Raw genomic sequence first — 15,364 nt, forward strand, 5'->3', positions numbered from 1 at the left:
GAGGCCTTTTCTATACCCCTGGTATTTTCCCCAATAATGTCCCCTTCTTTTCTATAGTTTGCCACATAGCACATGCTATATAAAGAGGCCTTTCCTATTCCCCTGGCATTTTCCCCAATAATGTCCCTACTTTTCTATAGTTTGCCACATAGCACATGCTATATAAAGAGGCCTTTCCTATACCCCTGGCATTTTCCCCAATAATGTCCCTTCTTTTCTATAGTTTGCCACATAGCACATGCTATATAAAGAGGCCTTTTCTATACCCCTGGTATTTTCCCCAATAATGTCCCCTTCTTTTCTATAGTTTGCCACATGGCACATACTATATAAAGAGGCCTTTCCTATACCCCTGGCATTTTCCCCAATAATGTCCCTTCTTTTCTATAGTTTGCCACATAGCACATACTATATAAAGAGGCCTTTCCTATACCCCTGGTATTTTCCCCAATAATGTCCCTTCTTTTCTATAGTTTGCCACATGGCACATCCTATATAAAGAGGCCTTTTCTATACCCCTGGCATTTTCCCCAATAATGTCCCTTCTTTTCTATAGTTTGCCACATGGCACATGCTATATAAAGAGGCCTTTCCTATACCCCTGGCATTTTCCCCAATAATGTCCCTTCTTTTCTATAGTTTGCCACATGGCACATCCTATATAAAGAGGCCTTTTCTATACCCCTGGCATTTTCCCCAATAATGTCCCTTCTTTTCTATAGTTTGCCACATAGCACATACTACAGACTTGGCATTTAATATGGAATATTTTTTTTGTGGGGGTGAACTTACTTTTCAAGATGTCTTAGAACCAAAAGTTCATTGGAATTATGTTGAAATTATTCTAGATTTTGTTAATGTGACCTTTAAAAGAAACAAAAACCACATTTGACATTTCGAAACAAATAAATTGATCCTTGAAAGTGATGTAAACTGATATCGAACTCAATTCATGGACAGTACTGTGTTAAACTTCTGTACGTTTTCCAGAAGTATCTCTTTATTTTGCACATTAGCCAAAATTTTTTTTAACAAAAACAAAAGTTAAATTACGACTGGGATTACGGACAGTAAAAGTACAGTTCAGTACTTCGTGTAACCCCCACGAGCATTCAGGAGAGCACGTACACATTGAGGCATGCTGTTCACGAGATTTGCCAAGGTTTGGATAGGAATCGCTTGCCATGCAGTGACAATAGCCTGCTGCAATTCACGCACAGAGGTCGGCTGCTGGTCCAAGTGGTCGATTTGACGCATTAATTCTGCCCACAAGTTCTCTATCGGACTCATATCCGGGGACATGGCAGGCCACTCCATATGCTCTACACCACGGTCAGCAAGAAAGTGTTGGATCATGCGAGCACGATGAGGCCGTGCATTGTCATCGTGGAAGACAAAGTTTTCTCGAAAGGCTGCACGAGCAAATGGAAGCAATGTTTCTTCCAGAATGGCCCTGTGCTTGAACTGGTTCAGGTTTCCATTCAGAACAACCAGGTCAGTTTTGCCCCCTGCATGAAAAACAGCCCAAACGGTCACCCCACCACCTCCAGCTTGGACTCTTGGCACTATACAATCTTTGTTGTAGGCTTCATGCACTTGTCTGCACACTCGGACGCAACCATCTTGACGATAGACCAGAAATCTAGACTCGTCACTGAAGATCACGTGATTCCAGTGTCCTGGCTGCCATTGACGGTGCTCTCTGGCCCACTGCAATCGGCACTGGCGGTGTTGTCTGGTCAGGCGTGGCTTTCTCAGGGGACGCCTGGCACGATAGCCTGCTTGAACCAGTCGTTGGTTGACTAGCCTTCTGGATACAGGCACATTTGTCAGTTGCTGCCACTCAGCCCTAAGCCGATTAGCTGACTTGGTACGGCCATTGCGGACTAACCGGTGCAGCTGGCGATCATCCCTCCTTGTGGTTCTGCGGGGACGTCCTGGCCTCGGTATTGGAGTAGGGACACCCCTCTGAGCATTTCGTTTCAGGATCTTTGACACCTGACCTTGAGTGATGCCATACTGCCGAGCAATAGCACGCTGTTTCATGCCGTAATTTCGTAAAGCCACCACTCCATGACAAACAGCATTGTCGAGTTGACGGACCATCTCCAGAGGAAGCGGCAATAACTTTTGGAGACGTGCAGCAGTTGTTTTCCACTAATACAGAACGCAACAACCCTTGTATACCCGACTGTGAAGCCAATCATCAAATGCACCTGTCCGTACATTTTGCCATGCCACCTGTGATATAATCCTGTTGTTGACTTCTTGCTGCGACAGACAATCAGTGACATGGTTCTTTCAACAAATAAATCACCAAAGTGTAAAAGAAACTCACTAGATTGATAAACTGAGTTAAGAAAGTAAACCCAAGTCAAGAAAAAAAAAAAATTCCATATTAAATGCCAAGTCTGTATATAAAGAGGCCTTTCCTATACCCCTGGTATTTTCCCCAATAATGTCCCTTCTTTTCTATAGTTTGCCACATGGCACATGCCATATAAAGAGGCCTTTCCTATACCCCTGGTATTTTCCCCAATAATGTCCCTTCTTTTCTATAGTTTGCCACATGGCACATCCTATATAAAGAGGCCTTTTCTATACCCCTGGCATTTTCCCCAATAATGTCCCTTCTTTTCTATAGTTTGCCACATGGCACATGCCATATAAAGAGGCCTTTCCTATACCCCTGGTATTTTCCCCAATAATGTCCCTTCTTTTCTATAGTTTGCCACATGGCACATGCCATATAAAGAGGCCTTTCCTATACCCCTGGTATTTTCCCCAATAATGTCCCTTCTTTTCTATAGTTTGCCACATAGCACAGACTATATAAAGGGGGCTTTTCTATACCCCTGGCATTTTCCCCAATAATGTCCCTTCTTTTCTATAGTTTGCCACATGGCACATGCTATATAAAGAGGCCTTTTCTATACCCCTGGCATTTTTCGCAAGAATGGCTTTTGTACTGCGAGCTGGTTTATGGTTTTGATATTTGGGGAGAGGTAAATTTTCACGATCAGCCTCGTTCTATGTAGATATTCTTTGGTGATTGTTTTGCACATTTGTTTGTTACATATTTGGTGGTCCTCTTCTACTCCGAGGTATTTGTATGATGGTTCGTTTTCTAACTGCTGTATTGTTGTTTCATGGGTCAATTTTGATGTTGTCCGTTTTTGTTGGTTATCCTTGTACATATGTACACTTCACTTGTCTAGTCCAAATTATATTTTAATATCCTCAGAAAACCGTTGTTTGAAGCGCGGTGCTACGCGCGCTCCGTTTTAGTTGTTCTGTGAATTTTTCATCATTTGGTGCGAATAGCTTTAAATCATCAATGTATCGTAGACGTGTCAAAGTTCCTATTTCCTATTTCTTTGGATGTTGTTCTGTAGGTTGTTCTGGTTATCAGTGTCCTTGTTCATTGATCAGGTTGTGTGCTGCGTCCAGATCCAGACAAAACAGAAGCTGTTGCACGACGCGGTTATCGGAGTCTTTATTCTGCGCATGCGCAGTCTCGACGCTACGCGATTGCGTCATCAAACACAATGCTACACCGTCTTTCAACATTAGTTGTTGGACGTAATAAAATTCCACGATGTGTCGACGTCCTTCGTGAAGATAGGCAAGCTATCGCCGGCACCACGACCAAATTACAGCCCTCATCCACAGGGAGCACGATGAGGCAAACAAATGGCCCCTTCGTGTGTGTTCCTTGTATGATTAAGGGGCATGGACCAATCTCAGAAAACAATCATTGTAATTACAGTTTTGCTTCTGCAAGGAAAACGAGAAAGGAAAAGGCCAAAACCTGTGATGGAAAATTCTTCACAAGAGAACGACCTGGAGGGGAGGAGTTTAATGGGTGGGTGTGACTATGAGCAGTGGGCGGTGCCTGTTCGATTTGTTCCTGTAAAGATCAGGAAAATTGGAAAAAAAAATAGAAAGGAAGTAGGATGAAGGAGAAGAAGAAGAAGGGGAAGCGGAGGAGGAGGAGAAAAATATAGAGGAGGAAGAAGACTAAGCAGCAGGAGAGGAGGAGGAAGAAATATAGGAGGAGGAGGAAGAAGAAGTTGTACGGAGTGGGCGCTAAACCGCTAATTCCTAAACGTTGTGTAATTGAGGTGACGCCCGCGGACATGGTTTATGGTGTGTGAGTGTATTTGTGGCGATTCATATCCCAGTTCCTATTCGCTCTACCTCCGTCAAGTGTCGTGTGGAGATTCGCCACGAGGGTGGACTGACCGCTGACCCTCACCGACACCGGACATCGGCGCAGTACAGGTACCTCTGGCTCTGAGTCCGACTTCCTCATCCCAATGCAATGGCGGTTTTCCCTAATTCAATTGGTGAAATTGTTTATCAATCTAGGTTCAGACACGTGTAACAGCTTCTCTAATTATGTACGTGTAGTCGAATATGTTGTCTTAATGTATCATTTCACGGACACCTGACTGACTACGATAAGTGATTGTGATTTATTGAATGTTATCACTATCAGGGGTTATTGTTTGAAATGTTGGCGGGATATCTAATGTGGTGTCGTGCACAGAGGCTGTCACCTACATGGTTACATTATGGTCTTATATGGTTACATCCGCCACCAAAGAAGGTTATGTTTTCACCATTGTCTGTCCGTTTGCAAACAATATATCTCAAAAAGTTGTGGACGGATTCGGATGAAATTTGGCAGAGATGTCGCGAATGTGACAAGAACGAAATTATTAGATTTTGGTGAAGATCCGGATCCGGCGAGTAGGATTTTAAAAGTGATTCTTCACCATTGAATGATGACTAATATGACCAACCAGGTGGAGGCTCTCTACTCTACTGAGTGCCGTTCTATTGTGAAATGTTTTCTGCTCATTTGTTCAACTTTTGAATACCTTCTGAGTGGTGAGGGGCAGCGAGGACAGTGGTGAGGGGTACCGAGGACAGGGAGCGGTGAGGGAGTAGCGAGGACAGGGAGCGGTGAGGGATAGCGAGGTCAGGGAGCAGTGAGGGGCAGTGAGGCCAGTGGTGAGGGAGTAGCGAGGACAGGGAGCGGTGAGGGAGTAGCGAGGACAGGGAGCGGTGAGGGAGTAGCGAGGACAGGGAGCGGTGAGCGCAGCGAGGACAGTGGTGAGGGGTACCGAGGACAGGGAGCGGTGAGGTGAGGGAGTAGCGAGGACAGGGAGCGGTGAGGGACAGCGAGGCCAGGGAGCGGTGAGAGATAGCGAGGACAGGGAGCGGTGAGGGACAACGAGGCCAGGGAGCGGTGAGAGATAGCGAGGACAGGGAGCGGTGAGGGATAGCGAGGACAGGGAGCGGTGAGGGATAGCGAGGACAGGGAGCGGTGAGGGATAGCGAGGACAGGGAGCGGTGAGGGATAGCGAGGACAGGGAGCGGTGAAGAGGGAGCGGTGAGGGATAGCGAGGCCAGGGAGCGGTGAGAGATAGCGAGGCCAGGGAGCGGTGAGAGATAGTGAGGACAGGGAGCGGTGAGAGATAGCGAGGACAGGGAGCGGTGAGGGACAGCGAGGCCAGGGAGCGGTGAGGGCCAGGGAGCGGTGAGGGACAGCGAGGCCAGGGAGCGGTGAGAGATAGCGAGGACAGGGAGCGGTGAGAGATAGCGAGGACAGGGAGCGGTGAGGGAGTAGCGAGGCCCGGAAGCGGTGAGGAGTAGCGAGGACAGGAAGCGGTGAGGTAGTAGCGAGAACAGGCAGCGGTGAGGTAGTAGCGAGGACAGCGGTGAGGTAGTAGCGAGGAAAGTGGTGAGGGGTAGCGTGGACAGGGAGCGGTGAGGGAGTAGCGAGGTCAGGGAGCGGTGAGGGGTAGCGAGGACAGTGGTGAGGAGTAGCGAGGACAGGGAGCGGTGAGGGAGTAGTGAGGCCAGTGGTGAAGGGTAGCGAGGACGGAGCGGTGAGGGAGTGGCGAGGAAAGTGGTGAGGGGTAGCGAGGACAGAGCGGTGAGGTAGTAGCGAGGACAGGGTGAGGTGTAGCGAGGACAGGAAGCGGTGAGGGATATCGAGGACAGGGAGCAGTGAGGTGTAGCGAGGACAGGGAGCGGTGAGGTGTAGCGAGGACAGGGAGCGGTGAGGTGTAGCGAGGACAGGAAGCGGTGAGGGATATCGAGGACAGGAAGCGGTGAGGAATAGCGAGGACAGGGAGCGGTGAGGGGTAGCGAGGACGGAGCGGTGAGGGAGTTGCGAGGTCAGGGAGCGGTGAGGGAGTAGCGAGGTCAGGGAGCGGTGAGGGTTAGCGAGGACAGTGGTGAGGGGTAGCGAGGACAGGGAGCGGTGAGGGAGTAGTGAGGCCAGTGGTGAAGGGTAGCGAGGACAGGGAGCGGTGAGGGAGTAGCGAGGAAAGTGGTGAGGGGTAGGGAGGACAGGGAGCGGTGAGGGACAGCGAGGACAGGAAGCGGTGAGGGATAGCGAGGCCAGGGAGCGGTGAGGGATAGCGAGGCCAGGGAGCGGTGAGGGATAGCGAGGACAGGGAGCGGTGAGGGATAGCGAGGACAGGGAGCGGTGAGGGATAGCGAGGACAGGGAGCGGTGAGGGATAGCGAGGACAGGGAGCGGTGAGGGATAGCGAGGACAGGGAGCGGTGAGGGATAGCGAGGACAGGGAGCGGTGAGGGATAGCGAGGACAGGGAGCGGTGAGGGATAGCGAGGACAGGGAGCGGTGAGGGATAGCGAGGACAGGGAGCGGTGAGGGATAGCGAGGACAGGGAGCGGTGAGGGATAGCGAGGACAGGGAGCGGTGAGGGATAGCGAGGACAGGGAGCGGTGAGGGATAGCGAGGACAGGGAGCGGTGAGGGATAGCGAGGACAGGGAGCGGTGAGGGATAGCGAGGACAGGGAGCGGTGAGGGATAGCGAGGACAGGGAGCGGTGAGGGATAGCGAGGACAGGGAGCGGTGAGGGACAGCGAGGACAGGGAGCGGTGAGGGATAGCGAGGACAGGGAGCGGTGAGGGATAGCGAGGACAGGGAGCGGTGAGGGATAGCGAGGACAGGGAGCGGTGAGGGATAGCGAGGACAGGGAGCGGTGAGGGATAGCGAGGACAGGGAGCGGTGAGGGATAGCGAGGACAGGGAGCGGTGAGGGATAGCGAGGACGGAGCGGTGAGGGATAGCGAGGACAGGGAGCGGTGAGGGATAGCGAGGACAGGGAGCGGTGAGGGATAGCGAGGACTGGGAGCGGTGAGGGATAGCGAGGACAGGGAGCAGTGAGGGATAGCGAGGACAGGGAGCGGTGAGGGATAGCGAGGACAGGGAGCGGTGAGGGATAGCGAGGACGGGGAGCGGTGAGGGATAGCGAGGACGGGGAGCGGTGAGGGATAGCGAGGACGGGGAGCGGTGAGGGATAGCGAGGACGGGGAGCGGTGAGGGATAGCGAGGACGGGGAGCGGTGAGGGAGTAGCGAGGACGGGGAGCGGTGAGGGAGTAGCGAGGACGGGGAGCGGTGAGGGGTAGCGAGGACGGGAAGCGGTGAGGGGTAGCGAGGACGGGAAGCGGTGAGGGGTAGCGAGGCCGGGGAACGGTGAGGGAGTAGCAAGGACAGGGAGTAGTGAGGTCGCGAGGACAGGGAGCGGTGAGGAGGTCGCGAGGACGGGGAGCGATGAGGGGTCGCGAGGACGGGGAGCGGTGAGGAGTCGCGAGGACGTGGAGCGGTGAGGGGTCGCGAGGCCGGGGAGCGGTGAGGGGTCACTAGGACGAGGACGGGGTCGTGAGGACGGGGAGCGGTGAGGGGTCGCGAGGGCGGGGAGCGGTGAGGGGTCGCGAGGACGGGGAGCGGTGAGGGGTCGCGAGGACGGGGAGCGGTGGGTCGCGAGGACGGGGAGCGGTGAGGGGTCGCGAGGACGGGGAGCGGTGGGTCGCGAGGACGGGGAGCGGTGGGTCGCCGCGAGGACGGGGAGCGGTGAGGAGTCGCCGCGAGGACGGGGAGCGGTGAGGGGTCGCGAGGACGGGGAGCGGTGAGGGGTCGCGAGGCCGTGGAGCGGTGAGGGGGTCGCGAGGACGGGGAGCGGTGAGGGGGTCGCGAGGACGGGGAGCGGTGAGGGGGTCGCGAGGACGGGGAGCGGTGAGGGGGTCGCGAGGACGGGGAGCGGTGAGGGGTCGCGAGGACGGGGAGCGGTGAGGGGTCGCGAGGACGGGGAGCGGTGAGGGGTCGCGAGGACGGGGAGCGGTGAGGGGTCGCGGGGACGGGGAGCGGTGAGGGGTCGCGAGGACGGGGAGCGGTGAGGGGTCTCGAGGACGGGGAGCGGTGAGGGGTCGCGAGGACGGGGAGCGGTGAGGGGTCGCGAGGACGGGGAGCGGTGAGGGGTCGCGAGGACGGGGAGCGGTGAGGGGTCGCGAGGACGGGGAGCGGTGAGGGGTCGCGAGGACGGGGAGCGGTGAGGGGTCGCGAGGACGGGGAGCGGTGAGGGGTCGCGAGGACGGGGACGGTGAGGGGTCGCGAGGACGGGGAGCGGTGAGGGGTCGCGAGGACGGGGAGCGGTGAGGGGTCGCGAGGACGGGGAGCGGTGAGGGGTCGCGAGGACGGGGAGCGGTGAGGGGTCGCGAGGACGGGGAGCGGTGAGGGGTCGCGAGGACGGGGAGCGGTGAGGGGTCGCGAGGACGGGGAGCGGTGAGGGTCGCGAGGACGGGGAGCGGTGAGGGGTCGCGAGGACGGGGAGCGGTGAGGGGTCGCGAGGACGGGGAGCGGTGAGGGGTCGCGAGGACGGGGAGCGGTGAGGGGTCGCGAGGACGGGGAGCGGTGGGGGGGTCGCGAGGACGGGGAGCGGTGGGGGGGTACCGAGTACTGGGAGCGGTGGGGGGTACCGAGGACTGGGAGCGGTGGGGGGTACCGAGGACTGGGAGCGGTGGGGGGTACCGATGACTGGCAGCGGTGAGGACGTAGTGAGGACGGGGAGCGGTGAGGGGCTAGCGAGGGAGGGACGAGCGGTGAGTGGCGGCGAGGACGGGGAGCGGTGAGTGGTGGCGAGGACGGGGAGCGGTGAGTGGCGGCGAGGACGGGGAGCGGTGAGTGGCGGAGAGGCCGGGGAGCGGCGAGGACGGGGAGCGGTGAGTGGCGGCGAGGACGGGGAGCGGTGAGTGGCGGCGAGGACTGGGAGCGGTGAATGGCGGCGAGGACTGGGAGCGGTGAGTGGCGGCGAGGACTGGGAGCGGTGAGTGGCGGCGAGGACTGGGAGCGGTGAGTGGCGGCGAGGACTGGGAGCGGTGAGTGGCGGCGAGGACTGGGAGCGGTGAGTGGCGGCGAGGACTGGGAGCGGTGAGTGTCGGCGAGGACGGGGAGCGGTGAGTGGCGGCGAGGACGGGGAGCGGTGAGTGGCAGCGAGGACGGGGAGCGGTGAGTGGCGGCGAGGACGGGGAGCGGTGAGTGGCGGCGAGGACGGGGAGCGGTGAGTGGCGGCGAGGACGGGGAGCGGTGAGTGGCGGCGAGGACGGGGAGCGGTGAGTGGCGGCGAGGACGGGGAGCGGTGAGTGGCGGCGAGGACGGGGAGCGGTGAGTGGCGGCGAGGACGGGGAGCGGTGAGTGGCGGCGAGGACGGGGAGCGGTGAGTGGCGGCGAGGACGGGGAGCGGTGAGTGGCGGCGAGGACGGGGAGCGGTGAGTGGCGGCGAGGACGGGGAGCGGTGAGTGGCGGCGAGGACGGGGAGCGGTGAGTGGCGGCGAGGACGGGGAGCGGTGAGTGGCGGCGAGGACCGGGAGCGGTGAGGAGGGGCGAGGACGGGGAGCGATGAGGGGCGGCGAGGACGGGGAGCGGTGAGGGGCGGCGAGGACGGGGAGCGGTGAGGGGCGGCGAGGACGGGGAGCGGTGAGGGGCGGCGAGGACGGGGAGCGGTGAGGAGGTAGCGTGGACGGGGAGCGGTGAGGGGCCGCGAGGACGGGGAGCGGTGAGGGGTCGCGAGGACGGGGAGCGGTGAGGGGTCGCGAGGACGGGGAGCGGTGAGGGGTCGCGAGGACGTGGAGCGGTGAGGGGTCGCGAGGACGGGGAGCGGTGGGGGGGTACCGAGTACTGGGAGCGGTGGGGGGTACCGAGGACTGGGAGCGGTGGGGGGTACCGAGGATTGGGAGCGGTGGGGGGTACCGAGGACTGGCAGCGGTGAGGACGTAGTGAGGACGGGGAGCGGTGAGGGGCTAGCGAGGGAGGGACGAGCGGTGAGTGGCGGCGAGGACGGGACGAGCGGTGAGTGGCGGCGAGGACGGGACGAGCGGTGAGTGGCGGCGAGGACGGGGAGCGGTGAGTGGCGGCGAGGACGGGGAGCGGTGAGTGGCGGCGAGGACGGGGAGCGGTGAGTGGCGGCGAGGACTGGGAGCGGTGAGTGGCGGCGAGGACTGGGAGCGGTGAGTGGCGGCGAGGACTGGGAGCGGTGAGTGGCGGCGAGGACTGGGAGCGGTGAGTGGCGGCGAGGACTGGGAGCGGTGAGTGGCGGCGAGGACTGGGAGCGGTGAGTGGCGGGGAGGACTGGGAGCGGTGAGTGGCGGCGAGGACTGGGAGCGGTGAGTGGCGGCGAGGACTGGGAGCGGTGAGTGGCGGCGAGGACTGGGAGCGGTGAGTGGCGGCGAGGACTGGGAGCGGTGAGTGGCGGCGAGGACTGGGAGCGGTGAGTGGCGGCGAGGACTGGGAGCGGTGAGTGGCGGCGAGGACTGGGAGCGGTGAGTGGCGGCGAGGACTGGGAGCGGTGAGTGGCGGCGAGGACTGGGAGCGGTGAGTGGCGGCGAGGACGGGGAGCGGTGAGTGGCGGCGAGGACGGGGAGCGGTGAGTGGCGGCGAGGACGGGGAGCGGTGAGTGGCGGCGAGGACGGGGAGCGGTGAGTGGCGGCGAGGACGGGGAGCGGTGAGTGGCGGCGAGGACCGGGAGCGGTGAGGAGGTAGCGAGGACGGGGAGCGGTGAGGGGCGGCGAGGACGGGGAGCGGTGAGGAGGTAGCATGGACGGGGAGCGGTGAGGAGGTAGCGTGGACGGGTAGCAATGAGTGGTTCGCGCGGACATGGAGCAGTGAGGGTAGCGAGAGCAGGGTATTTTTGTTTTTGATGAAACTATTATAGATGTGGAGTTTGGCCAAAAAAAAATCCTGACAAGTATGTTGATCACTCCGGTTTGTTACTTGGCAAAAAAATAAAAATAAAAATTGCATGTATGTTGATCATAAGTGTGTGTGTTTGTTTGTTGGTTTGTGTGTTTGTGTGTTTGTCTGTCCACCCACTTATACTTGCCTACAGGTCACAGTTTTTAACCGATCTTCACAAAACTTCACCAAATGGTGGGGTTCGTTGTCTGACAAATTCCTATCTATCTGTGAAATCAAAAGGTCAACATTGGCCAAAGGTCAACCGCTTTTTTTCAAATTTCTAAACTCTTCAATTTTCAACCGATTGACTTGAAATTTGAATAGGATCTACATATTGGCGAACTGAATTCAACCACCATCTATTTTTGAGATCAGCGTTGGCCAAAAGGTCAACATTGGCCAAAGATCAATCACTTTTTTTCGAATTGCTAAAATCCTCAATTTTCATCCGATTGACTTGAAATTTGAAAAGGATTGTCATACCCTTTCTACATGCTTGGGAGATTAGACCTCTTAAGAACCCAAACACCCTAAATGCCCTTAATACCCTTTAAAGACCCCTAAGACCACAAAGATCCCAAAGACCCTTGAAAATCCCTAATACCTTTAAGGCCTTTAAGATCCCAAAGACTCCTTAGACCCCGAATACCCTTAAAACCCCAAAGACCCCTTTACTCACCAGAATTGCCTCAACCCACAATTTTATATAAACCCAAACCATCATCATTAACTCACCATTTTAAATAAACCCTTCTGCCTCCTGCCTCACCTGCTCTCTTGCCCTCCTCTCTTTTCAGTTCCTCTCCACCCCAACCTTTCCTCTCAGTAAAAACAGGAGGGGAGGAAACGCTGATAGAGATTGGAGGTCACGTCTCTTCAAAGCTGTCCATGCGCGCACGCTTTTGAAGTTAAGTAATTTTTCACAATTGTGTTTTTGTCGAAACCGTATCTTTCTTTCGGTGTGTGTAACTATTGGTGTGTCTTTAATAGGATTCTCGGTGTTGGTTTTTCATACCTGTGTACAGAATCGTCGGTTAGTTCGTGCCGCGTATTCTGAGGCCTAGTGTAGTACTAGTAGGCTACCGTGTCCGACCTTGGCTTGAGGCTTTGTTTTTGTCTCAGCAGTTCTTCGATTGCGCTGCAATTACTTTCGGTCACTGTTTTTCACGGTCTTTTCACCCCATACTTCCTTGTTTTAAAATCTCAACTCAAAAAAAAAAAACCAAAAAAATATTTCATTCTCTGTTCATATCCGTTTGTTCGTTCTTATTTGTTCGTTCGTTCTTCGACCACGTTGTTCGTGATCACGTTGTTAAAAAATGTTTAAACTGTCCCCTGAAGAACTATTCTGTCGTATACTATAACACCTTTTTCTTCTTCTTCTATAAAAGGATGCTTTCGACTTGCTCACCAAATCTATTCATTCCAAAAAAAAATTCCATCTCTTAGAGTGCCTCTTTCATACATTCCCTAAACTCTCCAGCACTCCACCCATCCTTCAGCGTCCTCAAACGTATTTTTGACTCGAAGGTCTCAAACTCATTTTGCAATAAATGTTCGTTTCCCATTAATCGTACACTTTTCAAAATCCAATCTCACCCCTCCCCTCCAAATCTTCCCCATCACCCCTTCCCTCCAAAACTTCCCCAACACCCCTCCCCTCCAAATCTTCCCCATCACCCATCTCTTTCAAATATTCCCCCTTGCTCCTCCCCTCCAAATCTTCCCCATCACCCATCCCTTTCAAATCTTCCCCCTTGCCCCTCCCCTCCAAATCTTCCACATCACCCCTTCCCTCCAAAACTTCCCCATCACCCCTCCCCTCCAAAACTTTCCCATCACTCCTCCCCTCTAAATCTACCCCCTTGCCCCTCCCCTCCAAATCATCCCCATCACCCATCTCTTTCAAATCTTCTCCCTTGCCCCTCCCCTCCAAATCTTCCCCATCACCCATCCCTTTCAAATCTCACCCCTTGCCCCTTCCCTCCTAAACTCCCCCCACACCCCTCCCCTCCTAGACTCCCCTCTCACCCCTCCTCCTCAAAGCGTCCTCCCCGCTTTTTCCCCCTTCCAACTTTCACCTTCATCTCCCTCAACCTTCTGCCTCACTCGTCCCCCTCCTCAAATAACACCTCATTGCGCCTCACCCAATCACCATCAAACCTTTTGTCCACCCCATTCTTCCCTTTCTCCAAGCTATTCTGAAATCTCTGACACACCTTCAACATCTCTCCCTACCTCTTCCTCCTCTTCCACATCTTACCCTACCGCTCCCCCTCCCCCCCCTGTTCTGTATCCGATGCTCCCCCTTCCTCTTCTTTAACAGTATGGACTTCAAACATCCGGGGCCTTCGCTCAAACTTGACTGATCTCTCCATACAGGTTGCTTCTGACAAACCAGACGTGATCTGCTTAACAGAAACTTTCCTTCTTCATGATGTCTCTGATTCCTTGGTATCTCTCCCAGGTTACTCCCTCCTCCGGTATGATAGACCTGAGCCTCGTCCTGGAGGTGGGGTTGCTATCTTTATTTTAAAAAAACTCTCTTCCTCACTCGCCCTGCACTGCCCTCTCTCCACCTCACCCCCAGGAATACCGTTGGCTACGGCTTCCCCTTCGCTCCCACCTTTTGTTCATGTGTGTTGTACCGTCCACCAAACAGTGTTGACTCCATCTACATCTCGCTGTCTGATAATATGGACCAACTTCTATCTACCCATCCCAACTCTCTCTTCCTCATATGTGGTGATTGCAATTGTCACCATGCCAGTTGGCTGGTGTGGGTACCTCTCTCACCAGCCATGGCTCTTCAGCAAAGGACTTCTGTGACTCACTGGGACTGACACAATCTGTCAATTTCCCGACCCGGATCTCAGTCAACGGAGCATCCTCTCTTCTGGACTTGGTTATGACTAACTTCCCTGAAAATGTCTGCTGCTCTTCTTCTGCTCCAATCGGCTCATCTGATCATGTGCTTGTTAAAGTGGACATCTCTCTGACCATTCTCAGAGAGCCTCCTCAGCGTCTACGAGTCTGGCATTTCACTCAGGCCAACTGGCACGGTCTTCAAGCAGCCATCAATCATCTGGACTGGTCTCCCATCTCTACCGCCTCTGACATCAACTCATGCTGGGAATTCTTCCAAAGTAAATTGCTCTCTCTCATGCACAGATTTATCCCATCTCGTCTTCAGTTGTCATACCCTTCCTCCCGTCCATGGTACACGGAATCTTGTGGTGAGGCTATTGCCCAGAAACAACTTGCTTTCGTCTCCTGAAAAGCAAATCCAACGGAAGGAAATCTCATTTCCTTTCACAAAGCCCGAAACAAGTGTGTCCACCCTCAGGAGAGCCAGGAAACGATATCTCTCCGTTTTCAGGACCGAACTCTCTTATCTGTCTCCTTCTTCCAAATCCTGGTGGCGTCTGGTCAAATCTGCTTCTGGTGTTTGTTCCCCCTCCATCCCCTCCCTCACCTCAAACGGCCACACGGCTGACTCCACACGTGAAAAAGCTGAATGCCTCAACACTGTGTTTGCCTCTAAATCGTGTGTCCCAAACCCATCCCTCTCTGTACCCACCGTACCCAGCCGTACCCAGCTGCTCCTGGACTCTGTGTCCTTTCCTCCTGACAAGGTGGAAAAGTTTCTGTCAACCCTCGACTCTGATTCTGCAACTGGACCTGACGGCATCAGCCCACGGGTCGTAAAATCCTGTTCTTCCGCTCTTTCACTCCCTCTCTCTGTTCTCTTCACCCGCTCTTTTGCTCAAGGTCATCTGCCATCTGCTTGGAAATCTGCCAAAATCACCGCTTTGCACAAAAAAGGTGCAAAAACAGATCCCAGCAACTACAGACCAATCAGCCTTCTCCCAATTATCAGCAAAGTCATGGAATCCATCATTGCTTCAGATATGAAATCTTTCCTCTTCTCCAATGGCTTGATCTCTGATCATCAATTTGGTTTCAGACCTGGTCACTCTACTCTGGACATGCTACTGCTTTCTCAACAATGGATGGAGGTCCTCAATGCCAAACAGGAAATTAGAGCTGTCTCCCTTGACATATCATGTGCCTTCGATACGGTCTGGCTCCCCGCTCTGCTCACCAAACTCTCCTCTTTTGGTATCCATGGAAATCTCCACGCATGGCTGGCGGACTTCCTCTCTAGTCGAAGTCAACGTGTGGCCCTGAATGGGTTTCTCTCATCTCCCCTTCCTGTTCAGGCTGGAGTTCCCCAAGGCAGTGTTCTGGGCCCCGTGCTTTTTCTGGTCTTCATCAATGATCTCTCTGACTCTCTTGAAAATCCTCTAT

The 15,364-nt window shown here is 55.1% G+C and overlaps 1 protein-coding gene across 3 annotated transcripts in view; it reads left to right on the forward strand.

Annotated features, from left to right (window-relative positions):
* Positions 1-3,942: 3,942 nt before the first annotated feature.
* LOC137438961 (alpha-N-acetylgalactosaminide alpha-2,6-sialyltransferase 5) overlaps positions 3,943-15,364 on the forward strand; it is a 61,924-nt gene continuing 50,502 nt past the window's right edge. For 2 of the 3 annotated variants that reach the window (XM_078769374.1, XM_078769376.1), the window contains exons 1-2: positions 3,943-4,284; positions 11,851-11,959. The gene's annotated coding sequence lies outside the window, so the exon portion shown is untranslated. The remainder of the gene's footprint in view (positions 4,285-11,850; positions 11,960-15,364) is intronic. The other variant, XM_078769375.1, reaches the window with a different exon arrangement.

The sequence above is a fragment of the Myxine glutinosa genome, unplaced genomic scaffold (assembly GCF_964187855.1).
Source record: "Myxine glutinosa unplaced genomic scaffold, kmMyxGlut1.1 SCAFFOLD_2304, whole genome shotgun sequence".
Lineage (NCBI taxonomy): Eukaryota > Metazoa > Chordata > Myxini > Myxiniformes > Myxinidae > Myxine > Myxine glutinosa.